At 39.6% G+C, this 23,170-nt stretch overlaps 1 pseudogene; it reads left to right on the forward strand.

Moving 5' to 3' along the window:
- Positions 1-21,121, forward strand: part of LOC132829211 (prefoldin subunit 4-like) — a 52,690-nt pseudogene extending 31,569 nt beyond the window's left edge.
- The last annotated feature ends 2,049 nt before the right edge of the window (positions 21,122-23,170 follow it).

Genomic DNA, 23,170 nt, shown 5'->3' on the forward strand with positions numbered 1-23,170 from the left:
CCAGTACTGATAATGAAATAGGTACCTGTCAACCGGTACTATTATAGTCTCTTAGTCATGCGAATTTGAATGGCAGGTCTTAATACATATACCGACAAACGCGAAAGAGGATGGATGAAGGGATGGGTAAACTGATATTCAGAAGAATAATGGATAGACAAGTGGAAAGATGAATGGATCAATTATTTGCTGCAGGGGAATCTGTATAACTAGTTTCCCATACAGCAAGCACACTGAGGAGATGCCTTCCCTGCAAAGACTGGTGTCAACTCTGATTGATTTTTGTTTTTGATGAATGAGTTAAATCACTGTCTGGTGCATCTGAACAGTTCCATGAACTGCAGTGATTCTTAAAAAGAAAATGAAGAATGGTGTTGTCTCACAGGTAAATGTAGACTTTATAAACCAATTGTCCCTATTTGAGCAGTGCTCTTTAAACACCAACAAAAGGCTTATTAAGGTTCAAAATATCTCTCCATTGTTAGATGACTGGTTAAGGGTTTAGTGAGTTTTTTTGTATTAGAACTGAAGTCAGAAATTTAAAATAGAGTCATAGAGATGTACAGCACGAAAATAGACCCTTCGATTCAACTTATTCATGCTGACCAGATATCCCAACCCAATCTAGTCCCATCTGCCAGCACCCGGCCCATATCCCTCCAAACCTTTCCTATTCATATATCCATCCAGATGCCTCTTAAATGTTGCAATTGTACCAGCCTCCACCACTGGCAGCTCATTCCATACACGTACCACCCTCTGCGTGAAAAAGTTGTCCCATAGGTCTCTTTTATGTCTTTCCACTGTCACCCTAAACCTTTGCCATCTAGTTCTGGACTCCCTCGATTTATCTTATCCATGCCCCTCTTGATTTTATAAACCTCTATAATGTTTTCCCTCAGTCTCCAATGCTGCAGGGAAAACAGCCTCAGCCTATTCAACCTCTCCCTATAGCTCAAATCCTCCAATCCTGGCAATATCCTTGTAAATCTTTTCTGAACTCTTTCAAGTTTCACAATATCCTTCTGATAGGAAGGAGACCAAAATTGTATGCAATATTCCAAAAGTGGTCTAACCAAAGTCCTGTACAGCTGCAACATGACCTCCCAGAAGCAAAGCAAAATATTGCAGAGGTTGTTATTTTGAAATAAAAACTGAAAATAAGGGAGACACTCAGGCAACATCCTGAAAACATTTCAGGTTGACAAGCTCTTAGTAGAAAAAAAAGGTAGCTTTTTTATTTTTCCAATTCCCCTCTCCAAAGCTTTCTCACCACCAGCGTGTATTGAACATACAGTATAACACATGGCAGCAGTGGTGACCATTAGTCCATCACCTTTTAAGCATTAACCTATATAATAAAGATTATAAATTCTATCATCTGCTTTTGCATTTGTGCTCTTAATGGCTCATATATGGCAAACAGTGATGAATGAACAATGGCATTAATTTATTACACTTACAACTCACCAAAAACTTCAGTGGTCATTTGCATGAAAACTTGAAGTCATTAGATATTCATAACAGTGCATCACACTCTACAGCTGATTTGGGAACTGTATGAAAAGGGCAAGCAAATTGTACAGAACCTTATTAAGGCATTCAGACTCTGTGACAAAATGAACTAGAAAGAATATTTAATTCAATAATTCAAGTAGAGAATGCAAAATAAATATAGAGAATGAAAGATTAGCTTAAAATAGAAAAGGTGAATAAAAGAAGCAGTGAAAACAAATTCCAATTTTTATTTTCAAAACATTCTTTCATGGGATGCTGGCATTATTTGCAAGACCAATATTTGTTATCTATCCCAATTTCTAAGTGATCCTTGAGCTGACTGGCTGACTATTGTTTTGCATAAATCTGTTCAGAATCAATACATTATTTTGGGTTTGGAGTCACATACAGTCAGATGGAGTCACTCTCCTCTAAAAGGGAGGCACAGTGGCTCAGTGGTTAGCACTGCTGCCTCACAGCATTAGGGTGCCAGGTTTGATTCTGGCCTCGGGCGACTGTGTGGAGTTTGCACATTCTCCCCGTGTCTGCGTGGGTTTCCTCTGGGTGCTCCGGTTTCCTCTCACAGTCTGAAGATGTGCAGACCAGGTTAATTGGCCATGCTAAATTGCCCGTAGTATTACGTGCATTAGTCAGAGGGAAATGGAACTGGGTGGGTTACTTGTCAGAATGTCGGTATGGACTTGTTGGGCTGTAGGGGGTGTTTCCACACTGTAGGCAATCTAATCTAAGAACATCAACTTGCAGGTTGTTTCAGAGAACATGTCTGGGACACCCATACCATCCAACCCCGCTTCCCCCATTGCTGAACAGCTTAAATCCTCCTCCCACACCACCAAAGACATGCAGGTCCTGGGCCTCCTCCATCGCAAAACCCTAATCACCTGATGCCTGGAGGAAGAACACCTCATCTTCCACCTAGGGACCCTGCAACCACACAGGATCAATGTGGATTTCACCAGTTTCCTCACTTCCCCTCCCTCCACCTTATCCCAGTCACAAGCCTCCAACTTGGCATTGCCCTCCTGACCTGTCCAACACCTTTCCCATCAATCTGCTCCACCCTCCTCTCCAACCTATCACCTTCATCTACCTATTGCATTCTCAGCGACCTTCTCCCCAGCCCATCCCCCTCCCAATTATCTCTAAGCTCCCTGGCCCATAAGCCTCACTCCTGATGAAGGGCTAATGCCCGAAACATCGATTCTCCTGTTCCTCACATGCTGTCTGACCTGCTGTGCTTTTCCAGCACTACACTCCTGACTCTGATTTCCAGCATCTGCAGCCCTGATTTTCTCCTGGAGTCATGTGTATGGCTAGACTAGCTAAGCATAGCAGATTTCCCATCGACATTAACAAATCAGATGGATTTTTCTAACAATTGATATAATTTCATGGTCATCTCACTGAAACCTTTTTTAAATGTTAGTTTTATATTCCCAATTTATTAACGTATATAAAAATCAGAAGGAAGGAGACTTCACATTTGTGAAAGTTAATATTCACGGAATTTGTTTGGCAGTAATTGCAACTAACAACACCATTAAAAATTTGCTTGCACTTGAATGGACAAGCACTAGTTTTAGTTTGCTTAGTGTGCATCTGTTATGTAAGTACAATAACCTCACAACTTTCTCCTGTTGTTCAATGGCAAATCTCTCAAGGTACTGGCATCGCACAACTTCTGGAGGAGCTGGGCACTTAAGGCAGCAACTTCCTGATTTCAACATTTAATTGTACGTCTGTTGTACCAGAAGTTGCTGGAATTATTGATCGAACCATTACCATTATTACTGCAAAATCTGGACCAATGAGTTTTTTTTCCTGTATCTTTTATTCTTTCATGTCATGTAGGCAAAGCAAGCACTTGTTGCCCTTGAACTGAATGATATGCTAAGCTATTTCAGAATGTAGTTAAGAGTTAACCGCATTGGGGTGGGTCTGGAGTTACATGTCAGCCAGACCAGGTAAGGATGACAGCTACCTGCCTCAAGGGACATTAGTGAACGAGATGGACTTTTACAACAATCAACATAACTTTCACTGTCATTGTTATTGAGGCCCGTTTTAGTTCGAGATTCATTAGCTGAATTAAAATTCTGCCAACTGCTTCAATGGATTTTGAACCCATGCCCCAGACTATTAGCCTGGGATGTTTAATTACTAGCTTAGTGACATTACCACTGTGCCACCCATCTCTCTGTACTTTTTAGTGCCCTAGATCAAACTGCGCACCATTAAACACAAAGAATAGAAGAACAATTACAGTTTTTGATTGTGGACTATTTTAAACTATTATCAAATCTGACAAGTTACCCTTAGAGTGCAGAGGTAACAGCCTTGTAGATATCCTACTGTTTTGTGTATACTGTATTGTTGATAATATTGTTTAAATGTCCTCACACAGCTGTAGTGAGTTGGCTTAGACAGTGCAAAGAAGTCTGTTTACTGTAATGTGTCAAGTTATTTATGTTTGACCATTAATGAATGAAATTTGAAAGGGCACAGAAATGTGATAACTCAATAGTGAAATAAAAATGCAATAGTTGTAAAATGATACTGAATCTATACTTTGAAAGTACCTCACCAACTCTGAATCCTACTTATAAAATGCCATTTCAATTCAAACTGATACACTTGGACAATGTGCTCTTCTTCTGGTTGTAGAATTAAGCCCCATTACAGATTTGAATTTTAATGAATGTTCAATCTAGAGTGACATATCAGCTCAGTGCTGAGGATGTGCTATGTTGTCGAACGCAGTATCTTTCACAAGATGTTAAATCTAATAGTGATATTTGAAGAAAAATGGGTATTCCTCCTTCCTCAGGCAATGTGTGTGATATTAAATCAAGGTCTCATCTCCCTTCTTCGGTAACCAGAAATGATCCCATGTCACTTTGTAACAGAAGAACAAGGGACTTCTCTCCAACATCCTGGCTAACAATTGTCTGGCTATTATCATATTGCTGTGTACAAATTGGCTGCAGCTAGAATGGGGGTTACATTTCAAAGACGCTTCAACAGCTATTAGATTAGATTACTTACAGTGTGGAAACAGGCCCTTCGGCCCAACAAGTCTACACCGACCCGCCGAAGCGCAACCCACCCATACCCCTACATTTACCCCTTACCTAACATCACGGGCAATTCAGCATGGCCAATTCACCTGACCCGCACATCTTTGGACTGTGGGAGGAAACTGGAGCACCCGGAGGAAACCCACGCAGACACAGGGAGAACGTGCAAACTCCACACAGTCAGTCGCCTGAGGCACTTTGGGGCATCTTGGAGTTCTGATAAGCACTTTTTAAATGCAAGACCTTTTACCTAGCCACTCATTCATTTGTGTTTCTGGGACTTCATTGTATGTAAATTTGTTGCCATATTACTCTCGTTTTTTTTCATTTTCATTTGTGGGATGTGGGTGTCTCTGGCTGGTCAGCATTTATTGCCCATCCCTAGTTACCCTTGAGGAGATGGTGGTGCCTTCTTGAACTGCTGCAATCCACATGCTGTAAGTTAACCCATAATATCCTTAGGGAGGGAAATCCAGGATTTTGATCCTGCAACAGTGAAGGAACAACACAAAGACAGGACAGGGGTGACGGAGAGGAATTTGTAGGTGATGGTGTTCCCACATATCTGCCCTTGTCCTTCAAGATGGAAGTAGTTATAGATTTGAAAGCTGCTGTCTAAAGACCTTCGGTGAATCTCTGCAATGTATCTTGTAGATAATACACATTGCTACTACTGAACATCGATAGTGGAGAGAGTTAATGTTTGTGGTTGTGGGGCTAATCAATCGAGCTGCTTTGTCCTGGATAGTGTCAATCTTATTGTGTTGTTGAAGCTGCGGTCATCCAGACAATTGGGGAGTATTCCATCACACTCCTGACTTCTGCCTAGGAGGACGTTGACAGGCTTTGGCAAGCCAGAGAATGAGCTACATGCCCAGTATTCCTGGCCTCCTACCTATTTTTGCAGCCATTCTGCTTATGTGGCAAGTCCATTGAGTTTCTGGTCAATGGTAATCCCAAGGATGTTGATAAAGGGGATTCAGTGATAGTAACACTATTGACAATAATATCAAGGGGTAGTGGTTACAGTCATAGAGATGTACAGCATGGAAATAGACCCTTCGGTCAAACCCATCCATGCCAAATAGTTATCCCTAACCAATCTAGTCCCACCTGCCAACACCTGGCCCATATCCCTCCAAACCCTTCCTATTCATATACCCATCTAAATGCCTTTTAAAGGTTCAATAGTACCAGCCTTCACCACTTCCTCTGGTAGCTCATTCCTTATAAGCACCACCCTCTGCGTGAAAACATTGCCCCTTACGTCCCTTTTAAATCTTTCCCCTCTCACCCTAAACCTCCAGCCCTTCAATTCTGGACTCACTGACCCCAGGGAAAAGACTTTGCCTATTTGCCCTATCCATGCCCCTCATAATTTTGAAACCTCTATAAGGTCACCCCTCAGCCTCTGACGCTCCATGGAAAACAGCCCCAGCCTGTTCAGCCTCTTCCTATAGCTCAAATCCTCCAACCCTGGCAACATCCTTGTAAATCTTTTCTGAACCCTTTCAAGTTTCACAACATCTTCTGGATAGGAAGGAGACCAGAATTGCACGCAATATTCCAACAGTGGCCTATTCAATGTCCTGTACAGCCGCATCATGACCTCCCAACTCCTGTACTCAATGCTCTGACCGATAAAGGAAAGCATACCAAAAGCCTTCTTCAATATTCTTTCTACATGCAACTCCATTTTTAAGGAGCTATGAACGTGTACTCCAAGGTCTCTTACTCTTATTGGAGATTTGTGTGGTGGAAACGCTACTTGCTACTTGTCTGACCAAGCCTGGACACTATCTAGATCTTGTTGCATTTGAACACACATTGCTTCAGTATCTGAAGAGTCCTGAATGGTACTGAACATTGTGCAATCATTAACAAACATCCTCACTCCTGACTTTGTGATGGAGGGAAGGCCATTGATGAAGTAGCTGAAGGTGATTGGGCCTAGAACACTACTTGAGGAACTCCTGTAGAGATGATCTGGAGCTGTGAGAAAATAATTTAAAACTGTTTTGGGACAAACTAAGAAAGATGAAATACAAGAATATTCTTTCATAGATTTGTAATTTAATGGATTATCTGTCCAATGTACAACTGATTTGTACAAAGCAGGAGAGGCTATGTTTGAAACAGTACAGAATAAATTGTCCTCAATTGGCATGGCAGTCACAATAAATGATTTTACTGTACAGAAACTAATCTGGTGAAGGTCAAGAAATCATACACTTGTTATTATTAGATTAGATTACTTACAATGTGGAAACAGGCCCTTCGGCCCAACACGTCCACACCGACCCGCCGAAGCGCAACCCACCCAGACCCCCTATATTTACCACTTACCTAACACTACGGGCAATTTAGCATGGCCAATTCACCTGACCAGCACATCTTTGGACTGTGGGAGGAAACTGGAGCACCCGGAGGAAACCCACGCAGACACGGGGAGAACGTGCAAACTCCACACAGTCAGTCGCCTGAGTCGGGAATTGAACCCAGGTCCCTGGCGCTGTGAGGCAGCAGTGCTAACCACTGTGCCACCGTGCCGCCCTAATTACAATTCTGTAATTGTAAGTGGACAAACTTCTTTCGAGGTCTCCAGATGAAGATAGGAAAGAGCTCAGCTGCAATGTTTCCCTTAAGAATAATAAATTGTATTTACATAACATGCTTAAAGTGGTAAAACACATCCAGGCAATCCACAGGATGTTATGAAACAGAATTTTACATTAAGTTACATAAGAGTACGAAAAAAAAGCACATGTGAACAAAAGCTCCGTCAAAGAGGTAACATTTAAAACATAGACGCTGTTGGAAAGTAGGTCTCAATGAAGATTGCAGGAGGATGTGCCAGGAACAGTACTGGGCTAACCTAAAAAAAGGCCTGGACTTGATAAAAATAGAAGAAAATGAGGACTGCAGATGCTGGAAACCAGAGTTGAAAAGTGTGGTGCTGGAAAAACACAGCAGGCCAGGACAAGGAGCTCCTCGAATGCTGCCTGGCTTGATAAAAATAGAAATGAGTTCATGGAGTGTTTCCCTCTATGGGCCATACCACCTTTTCTCATGCAAGTTTACATTGCTTAGTTCAATAAACATGCACCTCGCCTCTTCAGTATCACTCTTGCAATCTTGCTGGTGCCGAGACTTTCTGACAGTCACACACCAGTCGAACACAGCCAGCCTGGACTGAAGTATCTGCCAAGTTCATGCTGTATTTATGGTTTGATAGAATGTACAGCAACACCTCAAGAAAGTAAATGACCATTTGTGTTTCACCACGGCAAGTGCCATCTTCTCCCTCACACTCACTCTATGTCTGCACCCACCTCCCACCAATCTTTATGGTCGACAACTTTCAACATTCTAGCATGTCTTCCCTCCATGGTGCTCATTCATCCCATCACTCTCAAAACTACTAACCCTTTCTGTCCTCTGTGCTGCCTATTCACTCACTTTGAACATCTCACACCTTAGCATATTGATGGAAGGCCAGCCCTCTGGCTGACCGTAGTCCCTCTTGACTACTGCCAAACATGACTAGCTGCTTGGCTATCTGTCTGTGCTAACAGTCAAAGCAAGGCTGTGATCGTATATTGTGCACAAAGTGAATGAATGCAAAGATCTTGAGATGTGCCTGCTTAGATGATGAGGTTGTACCTGTCCCTGTAAGCAAAGAGGCCTGGCAGCAGCATTGCAATGAAGGTCATGAATGAGATCCAAAACTGGAGGACTAAAGTGTGGAATTGTATTAAAAGTGTGTCAGAGGTATACCATAATGGTGTAATGAGGATAGTGCTTTGCTGATTCCAGCCTCCATGATCAGAAGGTGTAGTGGGGTCATTTCCGATGGACTGTACCCTCAGGTGTTGAGGAATGCTGGCCAAAATGGAGGCAAGCTGCAGCCATTAGGTCCTCACCCAAACTTTCAGGTTGGTAATTGTCACCATCTATTTTATCTCCACTTTCTGGGAAAATAGCAAACTGCATGTAAACGAGGCAAGGATAGTTAATAATGAGATAAGTGTTCAAATAAGCCCCTCACTGCTTACTAGGGAGGTTCTTACCTAGCCAATGAAACCTTGGATGGAACATTGAATCTTTTCCTTGAAGTTAAGAGTGAGATCTGCTCTACAATAATTTGTTCATTGAGGCTCAATTTGGGTTCTCCCAGGCTCACTCAATTCCTGGCCTGACTACAGCCTTGGTCCAAACAAAGACAAAAGAACAGAATTCCAAAGGTGAGGTGAGAGTGATTATTATCAAGGCAGCATCAAAGATCCCTAGCAAAATGGAAGTCAATGCAAGTCAGGGAAAAGCTCTCTACTAGCCATATAAATACTTTGGCTATAAAGTCAGCAGTAAAGAATTCTTTGTGCATAACTCACCTCCTTACTCCCCAAAGTCCGTCCACTATCAACAAAGCATCAGGCAGAAGTATGATAGAACATTCTCGACTTGGGGAGGAACACAGCTTGAACAATAGTAGCTAAACTTCCTACCATTCTGGATGAAGCAGCTCACTCGATTGACAGCCTATGCATCACATTCAAAATTTGCTTCCTCCAGACATGTGTGGACCATCTGCAACATGCATTACAGCAACTTAGCAAGGCTTCCCTGACAGTACATTGCAAACCTATTACACCAGTATCTGGAAAGACAATGGTGGCAGTTGAATGGGAACATCACCATTTACAAGTTCTCCTTTAAGCCTAACTTGGAACTATATTATTGTTTCTTCACAGTGGCTTTGTTAAAATCCTGGAACTCCCTTGCTATCTACACTGTGCATGTACTGACTACCCCATGGACTTAAGTGATTGAAGAGCATGACTCATTCACCCACCTTTTCAAAGGGACAAAATCTGAAGAAGGGTCACTGTGCCCCAATAGTTAATACTGCTTTCTGTCCATAGATGGTGTTAGATCTGCTGAGTTATTGCAGCAATTTCTGACAGCATCTGTAGATTTTTGACTTTTTGTTACCTTGGGATTAAGTGATGGATAATAATTACTGTCTCAGTCAGAGATACTTAGATTCTATGAATGAATTTAAAAAAAAACTTCAGAAATGTTTCATTGGCTGTAAGTAACTTTGTGACTCTAAGATGATAATGGGGATGGATCAGAAATTGGCAGTTTCCATGACTCTTTTTTTAGTTTCCAATGAAAAAGTGTGTATTTCTTTTGTCTGTGTGTACAGGGCCCTGTGCATTAATGTATGTAGTTCCCAATGCACATCACACTGTGAGCTCAAATAATAATTTTAAATTGTTTCCAGTGTAAATGTTAGCTCAGTCTGGAATATTTAATAAATGATGTCCAAACCAAAATCACACCTAATAGTGAGACAATCTGTTCTGAAGCTTGCAATCATAGTTGAGCACCATGGACATGCTTCAGAGCTGCCAATGGACATTGGGATGTGTTGCTTGATTCAGTACGCTGGTTGTTGGAACATACAGCTCACATATCTAATATCACACCGGCACCATGAAGGAAACAAAATTATTTGTCATTGGTATCTCACCTTGTCTGAAAGTAACTTGGGAAATTTTCAACTAATGCGATAAATATTATTTTTCACAATTTGGGGAATTTAACATATTTTTCAGTAAAAATGTTTTGCATGATTGCATATTTTGGCATGATTGTGACTCTGTAGCTTTGTTCATGCAAATTCCTAGCAAACCACAATTAATTTAGAAGTTTCAGGCTGAAAATTACACAACACATAGAATGATAATAATGCAGTTTAGCTGCTGTTAGAAGTTGCACTTAGCTTCCTTATTTCAAGAACCAAGGGATTAAATAAAAACTATTTTTCTGTGGTTCATTAAACTGAAGCATCTGTTTTCAAAGTCTTCAATGTTGACAAGGTTAAATAGTTATAGTTTTAGCCATTAAATGTCTTTTGTTGATATATATAGGAAACAGACAAGGTCTTGTCCTCTGGCTCTGAATGAAATATATGAATAAGAAATCAATTGGAGCCTGTTCCACCATTCAATAAGATCTAGTGGTTCTCTCAACTCAAATTTGTCTGCTCACCATAACCCTTGATTCCCTTGTCTATCAAACATCCATTAACTCTGGCTTTAATAAATTCAATGGCTCAGGTTCTATCCCTTTCTCAGGAGGATACTCTCATACACTAATGACATCCCAATGGAAAATATTCTCATCTCCATTTTAAGAGAGATCACGCCTTCTTGAACTGTTTCTTCTATTTCTATTTCCTTCCACAAAAGGAGGCGCCTCCTGGTATTCACCCTATTGCTTTCCCTCACAATGTTGCAATAAGATAATTTCTCAGTCTTTTAAGCTCCAATGTTTTATTGACCCAACCTAATCAACATTTCTTCTTTAAAAATGACCTTTATCCAAGAGTACATGGGTGAATTGCAGCAATTATTTATTACTGTTTGGTGCAAAAGTAAAATTGGAAAGGTGGCCAAACCATGGCTTACCAAGGAAATTAGAGATAGCATTAGGTCCAGGGAAAAGGCATGCAAATTGGCCAAAGAGAACAACAGATCTGAAGAATGAGAGCAGTTTAGAATTTACTAAAGAAAAACATAGAAATTGCTTAAGAATGAGACAATGGAATACAAGAGTAACTTGTGGGGAACATAAAAACTGACTGAAAATGTTTCTATAGCTAATTGAAGAGAAAATGATGGGTGAACACAAACCTACGCCCAATACAGGCAGAATTTATTACGGAGAACAAAGAAATGGCTGATCAACTAAGTACTACCTCTGTGTTCACAAAGGAGGACACAAATACCGTTCCAGAAATGTTGTGGAACACAGGCTTTAGTGAGAGGGAGTAATTGGAGGAAATCAATATTTTAGGGAAATTGTACTGAGGAAATGTAATGCTCATAAATTCCCTTGGCCTAATAACCTAGAGTATTAAAGGATATGGCCTTTGAAATAATGAATGGATTGGTAGTCGTGTTCCAAGATTCTATAGATTCTGGAACAATCCCCACAGATTGAAGCGTGACTCAGTTAATCCTTCTATTTAAAAAAGAAGATAGAGAAAAAACCTGAGAATTATTGACCAGTCAACTTAATGTAGGTGGTGAGGACATGCTCTGGTCAAGTATAAAAGATTCAAAAGCAGAGCACTTGGAACACTTTTGCAGGTTTGGATAGAATCAGCATGGATTTATGAAACTGAAATTATGCTTGAAAAATCTACTGGACCTCTTTGAGGATGTAACCAACAAATGTTGATGAAGGAGAGTGAATGGATGTGGTTTATTTGGACTTCCAGAAGGCATTTGACAGTGTCACATAAGAGATTAACAAGCAAAATTAAAGCACATGGGACACTCATGCGAGTGGGAGAGTCCAGAATCAGGGATAACAGTCCACAGTCCAGGGATAACAGTTGAGGTGAGGATATGGGGAGAAATTTCCTCACTCATGGAGTGCTGAGCTTGTGGAGTTCTCTGCCACAGAAAGAGACTAAAACATTGTGTAATTTCAAGGGGTCGGACATAGCACTTGGGGCTAGAGGGATCAAAGGAAAAAGCGGGAATAGGCTTTTGAGTCAGATGATTAGCTATATCATAATAAATAGCGGAGCAGGCTTGATGGGCTGAATGACTTACTCCTACTCCTATTATGTCTGTTTCTATGTATAAATTGAATGAACCTTTTCTGAACTCCCTCCAATGCAATTAATCCTTGTTTCTTTCCCCCCAAATAAGGAGACAAAAACTGTAAACAGCATTCCAGATGTGATCTCACTGAGGCTCTGTGCAGCTGTAGTAAAATATTTTTTCTATTTCCCTTTCCCCTGGAATACATGCCAACATCTCGTTTGCTTTCCTGATTGCTTGCTATACCTGCATACTAACCTTTTGTGCTTCATGTATCAGGACATCCAGATCCCTATGTACCACTGAGCTCGGCAAATTCTCCATTTAATTGGTGTTGCTGCCTTTCTATTCTTCTTGCCAAAGTGGACAAGATCATATTTTTCCATGTTAAGCTCCAGACATAACAAGAAAACTATCCAAGGAAAACAATGAAGCTAAGAGTAAGAAATGTTCAATCTATATCACCAGCCAATTCATTCAGGTGATAATCTATGCAGGACATCTGAAGAAGCTTAATTAGCCCTTACTGAATTTCCAGATGGTTTTGGAAAGTCTTTTGATATCTGCTGATGTGGCTACTTGTCTGCTGTACTTTTGATTACTTTTATTCATGCAGAACCACTTTTCAGCAGAAGTAATCGCAAGCAAACAGCAGAAAGAGCATGTATCCAGGAGACGTATGATATTCCAGTGAGTTCTGATTTTGACTGAGCCACAATGGATGTGCTCCAATGCAGGATCAGAAAACATTTCTTATATTTTAAAATCTAGAAGTCTGTTGAGCAAGATTATCAGTTCCGTGTCATTTGGCTTGTGGACTGCTCCAAGCTTTGTCCAATTTTTTTGATTCACTTAGGAGCATCACAATTAATGCATGCTTTGTTCTTATAAGCTCACAGTAAAGATTTAAAGCCAGGTCACAGAGGTGAAAGGATTATTGACGCTTATTGTCCCCATTCCGATTCTTTAGGATATTATAATACTGGCATGGAGTTACATACAACAGAAAAAATAATTAAGAATTTGAGGTGTTGAGTTTGGCATACCCATTTTATGGCCCAGTATTTCCATTCATTACATCCATTTGGGAACACTAAATTGGAAAGTGTATTCCTATAACTAAATAATAATGCAGGTAAAAAGGGTCAGATACACAGTGATAATGACAACATGCTGTTAAATTTGTAGCATGAAGGCTTTGTACAGCCTCTAAGAAAAATTTGATTAGATTATGTCTTTAGTTAACAGTGCAACTTGTTGATATGGACACAAAGTGTTGAATGTTAATTCACAAGTGGGTGGTTTAGGCCCACACAAATATTAACAGTTTAAACACATCTAGGTTTAAGACAGGTTGGCAATTTGAATTTTTAGTGAGGCTGAAAATCTCTGATTTGACTTTCCTTGCATATTTAACAGTGATGCTTAGGCTACTGGCAATTGAAGAGAGTTTCAGGAGAAAGTTAAATGATTGTGCAGCACTGCTTTGAGCTTGGATGAGAGGGAGTGCTCCTATATTGCCCTCCACACTCACTCAACTTTCCAACATGAACAGAAGCAACCCCTTCCCCATCAAATAAATATCACGATGCTATGGCTCAGTTAGTGCACAAACTTAATTGTGGCATGTAAATTATTTAATCGTTGTGGCTTTACACTAGTTCCTTATTTGCTCTGACAAAGATTGACATCCCCTACCCTAGCTCTCATGAGTTTGAGCTACAAACCCCCAGTCCCTGTGTTCTTACAACTATCAACACCACGGCCATTCTCCAGTCTCCTTACCCCACTTTCACAACTCTGGGGTTAGGTCGATTTAATAACATTAAAATGGGATTGAAATAACTCTACAAAGGGTGGTATCCCAATACCAAGTCACCTTTTATTTACACATGCATTGTACATGACACTGATCCAAGTAGCACAGTGCTGCCTCATAGAGTGAGCAGTATCTCTGACACTCCTGTTTATTATGTTAGCCAGGGCTCCTTGATGAACCAAGTTAACAGCCCCAGTCTGGGAACTCATATTCTAGAGATCCACCTGGCTGACATCATTCCAATCACTACAGGGATCACATGGAAAAGGGTTTGGGAATGCTTTAGCCTATGGCCCTGTTTAGTAGTTTTAAATATTGCTCTGCAACTTAAAGCAGGGTCAGCAATGGAAGACATTAGTGAAGCACTCCTGGTTATACATTGCTATAAATAACTATGGCTTGTACATTTCAAAGCATTAGCATTTATGAAAACAATTCTCTGCATCTGTATAGAATGGAGGCATAGTCTTGGAAGGACCATATGCATCTCTCTACATTTGGTTGTGTTCAGCTTGAGGGTAACCACTTCACAGGCATGGAATAGGGCAAAGGGGTGACCCTCCATGAAGTATTGCAGCAGGTCTGGAATTAAACCTGCACTGTTAGCATCATTCTGCACCATGTTCCACTCACTTAACTAACTTCCACCCTCCCTCCACCATCTATTACTGTGCATGCACATAGACCCTTGGTTAGCCGTGACCCAATTTACAGCACACTCAATTCTGAGTGAGAAGATTGTGGTTCTTGACTGTACATTGTAGAAATGTGAGCACACATGTTATGTGGGCACTCCAGGACAGTTACAAAGGAGTCCTACAAAATTGGAAGCACCACCTTTCAGATGAAAAAAATGAACAAAGTTTCATTATTAGGAGTAAGAAGCGAGTTCTTAAAAATAAAATAAGTTAACAAATCAGTTTCTCTGGGTTCTTCAAGAAGATTTGACAGTGCAATGTTGATAGTTAAGCAGTTGATTTCAGGCTTCTTGGCTTTGTGATTAATTGACGTCCTTTTGTCTTGGTTCCTTTGATGGTTGACTGGCAACACTCAACATGAGAGATCCTTCTGTTGTCCTGTTTTCTTAGTTTATGAGCAAGTTAGCTTCTAACACTGACAGTGAGAGAATCCTCTTACCTGCAATGTCAGGGTGACTAGTGGGTGGTTATTTTACTGCAAACTTCACAGCACACCAGCACAGGTTAATATATTCAAACTTCAATTCATTAGCACACCTTCATCAGCTAGCTCACATAGACCAGGTGCGCAGTCAGTTTTTGGCACCCTTTTTTGCATATTTCTGAAAAGTCAAACACAGAAATTATCTGGCTTTCTGCTAAGAGAGGGGATACAGTCAGTTCCTTTGTTATCTCTTCCTGCTATATCTCTCTCCCTCAGCTTGAAGTTTTTCTGACACTGTACAGGTGCAACATTCCACACAAACCAAATAGGACTTTGCCAGAAAGCACTGAATTTACACCTGCAGTTATTCTTTTTTGTCTGTTGTAGCATTCTTAAAAAAGAATATGTCTTGGAATTAAAAGTTAAAACCTTTCTTCATACTCTGGGCTCTGATCCATTGTCATGACAGTAAGCATAATGTTCCATTTGCAGGGAACTCATGAGGAATCTTGAGGATATGAGTAGCACTATATATTTTTCTAGCTGCCACACCAAATCATAACTTTAGCAATGAGAATACATTGAGAATGTGACATTCATTTCATATAATGTGAATATTGTTTGCATTAAATGAATTCGAATGAAATTTGAAATTCCATAGTGTTGAACAATTGAATTACTCTTGCTAGAACATTGAGATTTCAGATTAAGGAAATTAATTGGAGAACTTCCATCTCAGACTTGGAGCAGTAATTCAATACTTGTTAAAGTGCTTCAGGTTATTTTTTAAAAAAGGTACAACAGCCAAATAATATTTAATTCCAGAGACATTCTTTAATTTAGCTTTTTAATTTATATAATCATAGAATCATAAAACCATACAGCATAGAAGGAGACAGTTGATCGAAATAATTACAGACTATTATTGTAACTGGATATGTTTCACAATGTGTAGGCTCCATTTTGGTTGAAATAAATTGAAGGAGATTGTATCAATACAATCTGACAGAATCGTATTAAAGGGTAAAGTTCACTTACTTCTTGCCACTGGGCTGTTCTGGTAGACTAAAATAATTGGCGCTGGTACTGGTAGGGTGACTGTCCTTTGCATGAAAAATTGCTTATGACACTTGCTTTATAAAATCATTTTTCGGATATATATGACTAAAAATGGTGGGGTAAGATGTCACCTCTTGCCTGCTTTCTGATCCCCTAGGGTTTTAAGTGACTGCTGATTTGACCTAAGACTTATCTTTCAAGTGATCCTCCATGTGTTGATTTTGCCAGCTACTGTTCAATAATTTTAACCTTTCCAACCCACTATTATATATGTTGTGTTGCCAGAAAATATCATTGTACACACATCAAGATTGCCTTAATGGATCTAATGATTACATGACTCTTAAATCTCACTTCACCTTGCCTAACATTGAAACTGTCGTGTTTGTACCTGCTGCAAGTATGTACAACATTGTGTTGGACACAACATATAAAAATATTTACTACCTTTAATTCCACTATATTTAAAACCTCTTCATATAAGAGAAAATACAGCACATGATTTCACAGATCTGGTTTCCCACCTCAAATCATTTTAATAGGTGTGCCGTACTGATTCATTAAAAAAATCTGAATATGTAGCATCTTGTCTAGAGCTTTTAAGATGGAATTTAAGAAAACAGGACATTTATGTTGCTTAACCCATAAATTATCCACAATGAAACTTTACAACGGAAGGACAAAGGTCAATTGGCTTCCACATTGAAAAGTACTGGTCATCCAGTTTACTATTTTTCTGAGAAACCTCATATTTAATTAGCTAACAATTTGGAGAGATTCAGCTTCATTCTTCATATGGTTGTTGTCCACACAACATATGTTTAACAAGGTTTTTTTTTAAACTGTGTTCAAAGTGGTGTTAATTTATTACTGGGGTATGAATTGAACTAGTATTTTTAGTACTGTATAGTGCAAGAGATTGGAAGAATTTGTTTGAAGAAATGATCCTTTAAATGTTGCTTTAAAATTGTGAAGTATTTTGTAATTTGAGTTTAACTCAATGTAATATTATTTTAAATAAATACACAGCTGTCTTGCTCGGTTTAATTCTTTTTGCCAGGAATTTCATGTGTTGTTAATTGGTTACAAGAACAGGTGTGGGGCTAAGAATTCTGTTGCAAGCAATGCACCTCCTGAATTCCCATAACTGCCCACTATCCACAGAATAAGTCAGAAGCTGATGGAATACATTTGCCTCGATGAATGCAATTCCAACAATACTCAAGATGCTTGACATCATCCAGAATAATACAGTGGACTTGATTGACACCCCGTACACAAGCTTCCTTGGCACCTTATCCACCACATTAAACATTTATTCCCTTCACTACTGAAGCACAGTGGCAGCACTGTATACCGTTTATAGGACGTACCTCAGGAACTCACCAGAGCTCCTTGATAGTACCTTCCAAACTGATGAGGCCTACCATCTGGAAGGACAAGAGCTGAAGAGGCACATGGAGATCACTTACAAGTTTCTCTTTCTAGTCATACACCATCCTGATTTGGAACTATATCCCTCTTCCTTCAGATCTGCTGAGTCAAGACTCTGCATCTAAGAATTGGCTGCATTGTTACATCAAGTTGGTTGAAAATGATTTTGGGTAATTCGTTAAGTGCAGTCTTTTTCCTTAAAATTCTCCATTTCCCTGATTTGAAATTTTGACCTTCCTTCTTCCAATGATCTTAATGTTGGCTTATCTGATTTATCTTCAGGCAAATAGATCTCACTTTCAGGATTTCTCATCTTAATCCCTTCTATTTCCCCTTTTTCTCTTAAACCATTCTCTTTGATCAATCATTAGCATCTCTCTTTTTGGCTAAATGTTCATTTTCTGATGCACAAGATTATTGCATTTTACCATGTTAAATGTACTACTTACAGACTCAAAATAATTTTAGGCATTTCTTTGTTTAAGGAGCAATCAAGTTCAGTGTCAGGAAAAGACTCTAAAGTGTTACTATTGGTTTCACAGTTTCAACCAAGAATAACACAGCAGATCACTTGTGACTCGTGACTTTTTATTTCTCAGCACACATTGACATGCTGCAACATATTCCCAGATGCACTGAAAGCATTGGCTGAAACCAATGTGGCACTAAAGCATAATTAGCTCTTCTATTCATAAAATTGATGTATAAGGGGAATTGGTTTTTGTGGTTTAAAAACTCACTGTAATCACAGTGATATAAGTTAATTACATTTGTTAGGTAACAGATGGTAATGAGCAGTTTGCGTTAGACACAGCATGAGCAGCCTGAGGCAGAGGATTGACAGAATATGTTTCCTTTACTACAAAGAGCTGGAGAAAATGATCCAATATTTATTTAAACATCCAGTTACGAGAAACAAATGTGCATATCATGCCTGTTATCTTGATTATGATAATGATATTTTGGATTATTTCTGAATTTGGGATTCAAGATCCTGGTTAGAAGAGTCTGGAAAATGGCAACCCCCATGATGAAAGCCATAGAACATAGAACAATACAACGCAGTTCAGGCCCTTCAGCCCTCGATGTTGCGCCACCCTGTGAAACCAATCTGAAGCTAACCTACACTATTCCATTATCATCCATGTGTTTATCCAATGACCAGTTAAATGCCTTTAAAGTTGACAAGTTGACTACTGTTGCAGGCAGGGGGTTCAATGCCCCTTCTACTCTCTGAGTAAAGAAGCTACCTCTGACATCTCTTCCATATCTATCATCTTTCAATTTAAAGCTATGTCCCCTCAGGCTAGCCATCACCATCCGAGGAAAAAGGCTCTCACTGTCCACCCTATCTAATCGTCTGATCATTTTGTATGCCTCTATTACATCACCTCTCAACCTTCTTCTCTGTAATGAAAACAGCCTCAAGTCCCTCAGTCTTTCCTCATGAGACCTTCCCTCCATACCAGGCAACATCCAAATAAATCTTCTCTAAACCCTTTCCAATGCTTCTATATCTTTCCTATAATGTGGCAACGAGAACTATATACAATATTTCAAATGTGGCCACACCAGAGTTTTGTATAGCTGCAGCATTAACTCACAGCTCCGAAACTCAATCCCTTTGCCAATAAAAGCTAACACACTGTATGCTTTCTTAACAGCCCTATCAACTGGGTGGTAACTTTCAGGGATCTATGCACATAGACATCAAGATCTCTCTACTCATCCACACTACCAAGAATCTTCCCATTAGCCCAGTTCTCTGTATTCCTGTTGCTGCTTCCAAAGTGAATCACCATACACTTTTTCATTAAACTCCATTTGCCACTTCTCAGCCCAGCTCTGCAGCTTACCTATGTCCCTCTATAATCTGCAACATCCTTCTGCACTGTCCATAACTCCACTGACCTTAGTGTCATCCGCAAATTTACTAATCCATCCTTCTAGACCTCATCCAGGTAGTTTCTCAAAATGAAAAACAGCAGTGGCCCAAAACAGATCCTTGCGCTTCATCACTAGTAACTGAACTCCAGAATGAACCATCAACCATCACCCTCTGTCTTCTTTCAGCTAGCCAATTTGTGATCCAAACCACTAAATTACCTTCAATCCCATGCTTCTGTATTTTGTGCAAAAGCCTACTGTGGGGAATCTTATCAAATGCTTTACTAAAATCCATATACACCATATCAGTTGCTTTACCCTCATCCACCTGTTTGATCACCTTCTCAAAGAACTCAATAAGGTTTGTGAGGCATGACCCTCCCTTCACAAAACCAAATTGGCTATACCTAATCAAATTATTCCTTTCTCTATGATTATAAATCCTATCTCTTATAATCCTTTCCAACACTGTACTCCCAACCAAAGTAAGGCTCACAGGTCTATAATTACCAGAGTTGTCTCTACCCATCTCTTGAACAAGGGGACAACATTTGCTATCCTCCAGTTTTCAGGCACTATTCCTGTAGAAAATGACTACATAACGATCAAAGCCAAAGGCTCTGCAATCTCCTCCCTGGCTTACCAGAGAATCCTAGGATAAATCCTCGCCAGCCCAGCAGACTTATCTATTTTTACACTTTCCAGAATTGCTAACATCTCCTCCTTATGAACCTCAATCCCAAATAGCCTAATAGTCTGTATCTCAGTACTCTCCTCGACAATATTGTCTTTTTCCTGTGTGAATACTGATGAAAAACATTCATTTAGCGCCTCTCCTATCTCCTCGGACTCCAAGCACAACATAATACTACTGTACTTGACTGACCCTAATCTTATTCTAATAGTTCTTTTACTTCTGAACTACTTATAGAAAACTTGAAGATTTTCCTTATTCTTACCTGCCAAAGACTTCTGATGTCCTCTCCTGGCTCTTAGCTTTCTCTTTAGATCCTTTCTGGCTAACTTGTAACTCTCGAGCGGCCTAACTGAGCCTTCACTTCTCATCCTAACATAAACCTCCTTCTTCCTCTTGACAGGAGATTCAGCTTCTTTAGTTAACAACAGCTCCCGCTTCCTCCCTGCCTGACAGGTACATACTTATCAAGGACACGCAGTAGCTGTTCCTTGAACAAGCTTTACATTTCAGTTGTGCCCAGATGTCAATGCTACCTTTGAATAACAACAGGAAACAAATAAATGTGCAATAAATAATAATAGTCTTAGTTTTCTTAAAGAAGAAATAGCACTGAGAAAGAGACAGAGAACCTGGAAGATTGCTCTGATCATGTAATGATGCTTGATGAAGATACAATGCAGCTGCCTTAATAAATTGGAGAGGTCTTTATTAGTCGCTTCCAGGGTGAGACACAGGAGGTGCAAGAAACTGCAAAACAAAGTCTCCAAATGAGATAGAGGCCTTGCAGACTCCTGTGGTGACAATTCAACCGATATTAGCTGATCTTAAACTCCAGCTCTATACAAGACTTGGAAACAACATTAGCATTGATGCCAATGACAACTGAGCTATTTATTCTTACCAGTCAGATTTCACCCAATTAAATAATTTAATTTCCTAAGTTGGACAACTATTGCAAATTCTGGTAGGAAACAGTGATTTCTGTTTTTTTTATAAAAAAAGTCATTGTTTTGATCATGAATACAGAACTGAATTTTTAAGATTATTGTCTGACGGCTCCACTTATTTGATTAAGACATTTCATTTCTGTGATGAGCTCAATGAAAAATTGTCAAATCAGTTAGTCACTTGAAACACATAATTGGTGTTACATGGAAAGCAAATGTGAGGTAGAATTACTGTCTTACAGTGCTGTTCTCTCCCAGAATGTATGACTTGGAGGTGCAGGTGTTGGACTGGAGTGACAAAGTTAAAAATCACATAACACCAGGTTATAGTCCAACAGGTTTATTTGGAAGCTCTAGGTTTTAGAGTGCTGCTACTTCATCAGGTGGATGTGGATATAACCTCATGTTGTGTGATTTTTAACATACTCCAACAGGTTTATTTGGAAGCATTAGCTTTCGGAACACTGCTCCTGAAGGAGCACTGCTCTGAAAGCTATTGCTTCCAAATAAACCTACTGCACTATAACCTGGTGTTGTGTGATTTTTAACTAAGTATGTATTACAAGTGAGTGAGCAAGCTATTCACTTGGAACCCATTGTGAGTTAGGCGTCCTTGATAATGGGAACATATAATTAATATGGGTTTTTTTCTGTCATTAACTTTTTTTGAAATCTGAAATCCAGTACAAAATGCATTTGTATGAAATGAATCAGAGAGAAACCAGTGCTGGTCTGTGCATCATGACATGACTGCGGAACTTCACATAATGCAGTGGAGCATGGTAGCATTCAGGCAGACTACTCCTCTTGAAGTATATCACTTCAATTGAAGTTGCACAAAGAGATTGCTGTGATAGAAATCTCTAAAAGCTCAACATCATGGTGAATAGAGGGTCTATTGGATCTATGCAACCCTGGGCAGTGCAGGAATTAGTGATGTAAGTTGGCAACATGTGAGATGCCGTGGTGCCATAGAGAGGCAATCGGGAATCACTCTCAGAAGGGAGTGGAAACAACTGATCAAGAGTCAACGACTCCCAGAGATTGAACCCAAAGACACATTAACAGTGTGTCACGAAGTCAAATGCCACAAAATATGCTGCAGCTCACAATACTCAAGACTTCGATAATATTTCACCTAGGAGCTCCAGATTAAATGAGCAGGAACACCAAAGGATATCGATAAAAATGTCCTGTGTTGAGTAATGAAATGTAAGTTCATAAGAAACAAACAAAAACAGAAATCCTTGCAGACGGGTCTGGCAGCATCTAAAAAGAGAAAATAGAATTAACGTTTCAAGTCCAGTGATCCTTCTTAAGATCTTAGATTAATAAGGAGTGTGAGCAGGAATATGGCGTTTGGGCTATTGAACCTGCTTTGGAATTCAATAAAATCATTGCTGATCTGAGTATGATCTTAACTCCAGTTTTCTGGCTGTTTCTTGTAGCCTTTGATTGCCATAATTATAGATCAAAAATCTGCCTAACTCAGTTTTGAGTATATGAAATGACCAACTATTTACTGTTTTATGCAGAAGGAATTCCAATGACTAATGAGAGAAGAAATTCTTCCTTTGTCTTAACTGAGAGACATTTTATTTTTAAATGGTGTTTCCTATTTCCATATAGTTCCTCTTCTCTTGGAGTCCATAGTTATGTTTTATGTTTCAGAGTCTTATGTTTCAATAAGATCTCATTCCTTTAAATTCCAATGAGTATAGGCCCAAACTGCTCATCTTTTCCTCATAAGACAACCCTGCCAGGAATCAGCCTAATGAACCTTTGAACTACCTACAATACAAGTTTATCCGTCCTTATGTAAGGAGACTAAAGCTGTGCACAGTGGCATGGTCTCACCAAAGCAGCAAGACTTTCCCACTTTTATACACAATTTTCCTCGACAAGCAATCAGTTGTCATTCAGAAATATGAACAAGAAAGAAAAAGAACTCGCATTTATGTAGTGTCTTTCACAACCTGAGGATATCT

The sequence above is a fragment of the Hemiscyllium ocellatum genome, chromosome 28 (genome assembly GCF_020745735.1).
Source record: "Hemiscyllium ocellatum isolate sHemOce1 chromosome 28, sHemOce1.pat.X.cur, whole genome shotgun sequence".
NCBI lineage: Eukaryota > Metazoa > Chordata > Chondrichthyes > Orectolobiformes > Hemiscylliidae > Hemiscyllium > Hemiscyllium ocellatum.